This window comes from Hibiscus syriacus, unplaced genomic scaffold, assembly GCF_006381635.1.
Source record: "Hibiscus syriacus cultivar Baekdansim isolate YM2019G1 unplaced genomic scaffold, ASM638163v2 tig00112230_pilon, whole genome shotgun sequence".
NCBI lineage: Eukaryota > Viridiplantae > Streptophyta > Magnoliopsida > Malvales > Malvaceae > Hibiscus > Hibiscus syriacus.
Genome location: NW_024063275.1, coordinates 603,724 through 610,497, shown reverse-complemented (window position 1 = coordinate 610,497; position 6,774 = coordinate 603,724). Strand labels below are relative to the sequence as shown.

The following is a 6,774-nucleotide window of genomic DNA, read 5'->3' as shown; positions in this document are numbered from 1 at the left end:
TTTTGTTAAGAACATTATATTTTAAGGATGAAACACGAACAATATCAGTACTAAACCCTCCAATACCGATACATTCACTCGAAAATGCTTTATTTGGGCTCTTTAACACACTCACATTGATACCGAGAGGTTCCCAAATGTTCTTAATGTTTTATGTATTTAAATAGGATCATAAATGAGGCCATAAACATGCTTATAACTTCAAAACATAAAATCTACTGTTAACATGCTCTCCAAGCTTTAAATCTAACTTTTATACTATCATACTCTTCAAGTGACCCATTAAGAAGTATAAGAGCGTTTTAAGGGTGGTTACCTTAACCTTCTTGGCTAAAGGTTAAGTCCTCAATTCACTCAAGAGGTGTTTTCTCCTTTCTCTTAGCTTTTGAGCTTTCACCCACTTATTGCAGTAATTATAGACAAGAAAAAGGAGTTTCTAAATTAATTATGTGAGGAAAATAAAGATTAGAACATTTCATATAACCTGAATCTAACATAAACAATCTATAATCCTTATATTCCATTAAACCTCTCAACCACATTTTGGAAACTATTATGAAAATCTAGAAAAATGGAGCTCGAAATGGAGTTAGAAGGACAAGGATTTACAATCTTACCTTGGCTTGTCCAAATTAGAAATGAAATGCTTGTAAATCTTTATTTGTAAAGGAAGAGGAGAAGAAAATGATGGAAGGAAGAAGAAGAGGAATTGCTAAGATATTATGAGGGAGGTTAACGTAAGCCATAAACAAATAAGGGGGTTTCAACTTTCAAATAAACAATGGATAAACTACACTTTAGGTTCCTATACTTTCAAGCTCATAAAAACATCATCATCTTCATAAATCTTTTGGGCCCAACTCAACCCAATTCCAAATAAACTTAGTCCAAGCTATTTTAATTAATCAATGGGCTCCAAAATAAATCTCAGGTTGACTTAAACAACTGACCCGAATTTCGGGCCGTTACATAACATTACTCAATGACAATATCAATAGAATTAAGCAAAATAGACAAACGAACAATTTTTGTAAACAGTGAAGGAATGCGAAAGAAACTTTTTTATTTGAGATTGGCTCATTTATAGCCTATGTTTAGCGGAACAAATGAACTTTTATTGACGAATAGTACACCAATACATGAGGAAGAAAAGCAACCGATTATTCCTGACGGTAAAACAACAGTCGGGTTGCGATTTGTAATTAAATTCGTGGATTGATGACAACTTAATTGGAGGATGGAAGGCGGAGATATAGGGGGATGGGATTGGGGGCATTTGGAGGAGAGTCCCAAAACGAGAAAGCACTGGTCGAGTTGATCCATTTCTTTGGAATTTCCGGGTAATGACGATTGAACACATCTTTTAAGCTTTCAGTTGTATTCACCCATTCCAACCCCTTTGTTTATATTTCCTCATTGAAATCGCTTGTGAAGAACCTATCTGCTTCCAGCCTCCTGCAATATTCATATCATCCAATTCATGTTATTCAACTTTTCCCAGAAAATATTGGGATACAAGTACACAATTAACATACCTAGATGCCATGAGTAGGAAAACAATGAAAGCTGTCTCACTTATGGCAAAACCTTTGATCTTCTTCTCTGCCATGAGCCCCACCATTATGTCTAGTTGCTCAACATCATCACCATACACTTCCTTGAGAACTTCAATGACTTCTTTGTCGTCGGTTAAATCTTCCCATTTAGAGATTGGTATCAATAGTAAAGCCCTACGGAATTGATTATACCTTGCAACTTTCCTCTCCCTGTCCCTGTAAACTGCATCATTGATATTAAATTTTCAGTTGTTTGTTTAATGAATTCATGGATTATAGAATTCCAGTTCAAGACAGCTTTTTTTTTACTTTCAAGAGCTGCCAAATCTACATGGTTACGCCTCTCTTTGCCATCAACATCATGTGGCACAAGGTCTCGAAGCCATGCAGGATAGTTCCAAAGCTCCAATCCACCACAAGCTTGATGGCCCATTGAAACAAATTGCCTGGTGAATCCAATTTGTGATAAAGTTTTTTCTCCTATATGACCAATCAGATCAGGCATAGGAACCCTGCATTTGCAGATTACAAAATAAATATTTAGTATGGAGCCATAGTTTTCTCCTTTATGACCTATCAGATCAGAAAACAATATCTTGGAAGGCTTACTCCTTGAGGAATGGTGGAGTTTAGTTAGATCCAGGAGCGACATTGGTGTTCCTGAGGTGGAGGTAGTCAGGTAGAAGCTGGTGAATCCGATATACGCTGGTAAATTCCTCAGTCAAGGAGTAAGGAACACCATGATTAACAGGCTTTCTTAGACCAACTAAACCCCCCAAAGTGGCATCCCCAACGTGCCCGAATGTGTCCTTGAATTTCTTTCCCAATAACCCATACCTGTGACAAGTTTTATATAGAGGTCAAATCCAGCAATAGAGGTCACCAAATTTGACAACTTTAAAGGATTTACCAGTTAGCTCGCATTCCAGCAAGCAGCATATCAGTTTTGAGAAGCTCCACTGTCCAATCAATGGTATGGATCTTTGCAATCACAGCAGAGGTTACAAGCCTCTTATGTCGGTACAACTCTTCATCATTCAAATTAGGGTGTTCCTTCTACAATTATATTCCAGTGACTAATGTTTAGTAAAATTCTCAATATGTAAAGCTATCATGTAAAAGAATACCTTGAGAACTTCACAAACAGCATTGTGTTCTTCAATGAAAAGAGCCTGCAAAGCAGAGACGCCAGCCCAGCTGTTGCGAATATCTCCGGATATGGGGATCCCATCATCATCGTGTTGGAGTAAGCCATCTTCTGAAATCTTTAACTTCCCATCACTGAATGTTCTTAACTTTTGTAACCTTTCCTTATTGCTGCCATATATTACACTTCCATCCCTAAAAAAATCATTCTTTCATTATGAAAATAATGCACGCGTAATTACTATTACCACCAAGGATATCTAAATTCGCTGTATTGATTTTCATCCATAATGATAAATTATTACCATCAAGGTGTACGGATGTTCTTGGCGCCGGTTTTGATATCGTAGAAACCAGTTGGAAACTGCTTTGTGGGATAAAACTTGAAGGAACTGAGAGGGCATTTGTTTGCTACTTGTTTAGGTGCAATCAACTCAACCTGCAACTTTGTCCAAAGATTAATTAATTATATATATTCACGTACAATTTCAAATCCAAATAATATAAACTTAACCTGCTGGTTGGTGTTCTCCATGTGATCGATCCAATCGTGGATCATAAATTGGATCCAAGAAGCTGCAATCACTTTGAATTGCTTGCCCGTATCTTTGTACTGTGTTCGTGCCAATAGTTTTGTAGCCACAACCATTGGATCTGGCTTCATTAACTACAAAATAGTATTGTTTTTATTTCACATCGTAACACTATAAATATATATAATTAAAAGTGCTTATGAATCGGTTTGAATAAAGTATATATATGTCATCAATATTATATTAAATATATGCTTGATCTTTATATTGTATTAAATATAGTGTAAATATATTTAATTGGTTGAGTAAATTGTTTATCTTTGTTATCTCATATTCGTTTGGTTCATGGGTTATATACCTACTAGGAGCACTTTCATTCCTTCCTTTAGGGTCCCTCTTTTCCCTTCCCTTTAAGTAAGATTAGGATTAGATTCAGAATTGGTCAAAAAAATATCATATTAAATATATGTTTGATGTTTGTATCTGTCATTTCTTTTTATTTAAAGATTACATGAAAAATGAACACATCAAGTGATCTCAGTGATTAAAAAGAATGTGACTCTCATATTCATTAAAATGGAAAGTCATATAATTTTCCTTATCTGTTGGGAGCTTGAAATTAATGTATATACCTGCTGTTGTGAGCTTAAAATTAATGTGTATACCTTATCTGTTTGCTCAACAGGCATAATGTTCCTGCCAAAGAAACTTCCTTCGCTGCCAGCTCCCTCATTGAAGGGATCATTGTAACTTCCATCACTTGTTCTATAGGGATAATCTCCTGAATTAAATCGAACTCGACATTGATTAGATTGTACTGTTGATGAAGATGTCGATGAATAGCCAAATACAATAACCCTAGAAAACTGGTAACTGTGACCACATTCCCAATTTGTCCACTGAATGCACAATTTGAATGAAAAAAAAAATTAAAAATTTTAAGTTTAAAGTTAAAAAAATTAAATAATCATTCAGAATATTATAATCATTTTTATTAAAAGAATTATGCAACCAAAAATAAACATATGATCATAATTTAAATATCTAAGTAAAATATATGAAAGAACTAATAAAGAATGTAGTATAATATATTTACGAGGAAGAGAAAAGCATTAATTATCGTCATGGAGGAGACAGCTTCATGAAAATCTTTATGGATGAAACGATGTAGTATGTTAGTGAAAAGCTTCTTCATAAATGCCATTATTTTTCTGGGAGAATATAGGCTGTCTTTTGAAAGATATTTGTTGTAAGAACCATCGTCATGCATATGTCAGTATTTATAGATGGAATTGAGAAGAAAAAGTAAGATTTGAACACCGCCACGTGATAAGCAGGGAATAATTAATTATATGCAGGGAAGATTCCTTTTCCAATTCGATGCAAACAATTCTACGTAAATGAAAATACTTAATTTTGCAAATTATAATGAAAAACACATTGGCAAAAAATAATAATTCAAAATAGTACAACTGTGTATACTTTCCCTATTTTACGTTTTCCTCTGGAAAAAAAGAACAATATTTAACACGTGATCTAGGTTATCGACAAATTTGCACCGCCACAGCTAACAAATCACAATTAACATTTATTTTTCTTATGATAAATGAATAATCCAAGTGATGGGCAGGGATTAGGTCACATGAGGCACTCATACTTGCTCCAAAAAGGATTTCTGATTCAGGAACAGAGTCAAGATTAGATATAGACAGGGTTGAAATATTAATTTTTTTTTAAAATACAACGACTTACTAGGTATTTAAACTTACAATTTAGAAAACAATGTCTAATTTGTCTAATAATTAAATTTATAATGACCTAAATTGTTATTAGACAAAAAATTTGATAACATTGAATTATCATTCCCCTTTTTTGTATAACAACCGGTTTCCAATCTATTGGTCGACTAATTCGAATCAGGTACTGCAGAGGCGAGGGCGACCCTCCCAACCCAGTTTGCTCCATTCGCAATCGCCAAGATTCGAACCACTAACCCTGCTTAAGGGACCTAGTCCTTCTATAACACTTGTTCCCCTTATACGTCCCCGTACACTAGTTATAGATGTCACATGACTTTTAAAACACTTATGTACTTGAAAACTACTAAAATATATTTTATTTATAAAACGATTTAATAATGTAATATTTAAACATCCATTAACTACTAACATGTAAAATAGTGTTTAAGTCTATCACATAGTAGTTTAAGATAGAATATAATATAGTACTACAGACCAAATACCATATGTCCTACCAGAGCATCATATAATTTCTAAGTACATGCGGACAAGTAATATCAAAATAAACATCTAGAGATGTCATATTGTTACTGATGAGGCAATCCTTGACAGATGATGAAAGCTGCACCCCTCACACTCCGATCGTACGATATTATCTACGCGTGGAAATCATCACACGCTAAGTATACACTTACAGAAGCATAATATAATAAATGAGAAATATTAAAACATAAATATTTCATAAAAGATCAAAATACGAGTTTAATCGTATAAAATATATTAATGCATAAAATTGACTTGATAAGTAAAGTTTCCATCAAATAACTTGTGAAACATTATTTTTTATGGCTAGCATACTTATCAATTAGAATATTCCAAAATATTCATTCATAGCCCAACGTATGACAAATGAGAATGCAAGGTACACAATAAGTACCTAAGTGCCGCAATGACGTATAGGTACTATGTTACACAACAACACTATACTAACAATTTCCGAAGTAGTAATATCGTACGACTACAATCCTTGCACACAAAGTATCGAAAGTACGCAAAGGTACTAATATGAATATGCAACAAATGCATTAAACAAAATTGATCGATAACCCTCATACACCAAGTATGCCAATTACATATATAGTGCTTCAGTACACAAAGTACTACTACAATACCACCTTATTTATGGTATTACAACACCATCATACACCAAGTATGCCGATTACATACATAGTGCTTTATTATACCACCTTATTTATGGTATTACAACACCGTCATACACCGAGTATGGAAATTACATACATAGTGCTTCATTACACAAAGTACTACTACAATACCACCTTATTTATGGTACTACAGCTGCACCTACGACTCTCAATGTACATAAAATAAGATTTAAAATATAAAGCGTAGATTAAGCATTTATTCCAAACCTTTAATTAATGATAAATTGTAAGAAACACATCCATTCATTTTAGGGCAATTCATACCCTAAATATCATTCGTAAAATCATTTTCATAAAACTTTATGAAAATATTTCAAAATGCGTTCAAAACATGTTTAATAAAAACACTCGAAGTTGACTAATCACAAGTCTTCCTCATATCATATAAGTACATAATAAATGCACTCACCTGGTATGCCTCACTATTATGCCTTACTGTCAATATTCGATTACTCTTGAACTTTTTCCTTGCCTTTCGCTTTGCTTGTATCACGGTTTTGATCACGATCTACACAAGCATCCATTAAAGCACAGACAAATATAAAAGACATGTTAGTACTCTTACTAACATTTTATA

At 33.7% G+C, this 6,774-nt stretch overlaps 1 pseudogene; it reads right to left on the bottom strand.

Annotated features, from left to right (window-relative positions):
* Nucleotides 1-1,226: 1,226 nt before the first annotated feature.
* Nucleotides 1,227-4,439, bottom strand: LOC120176163 (annotated as a pseudogene).
* Nucleotides 4,440-6,774: the final 2,335 nt, after the last annotated feature.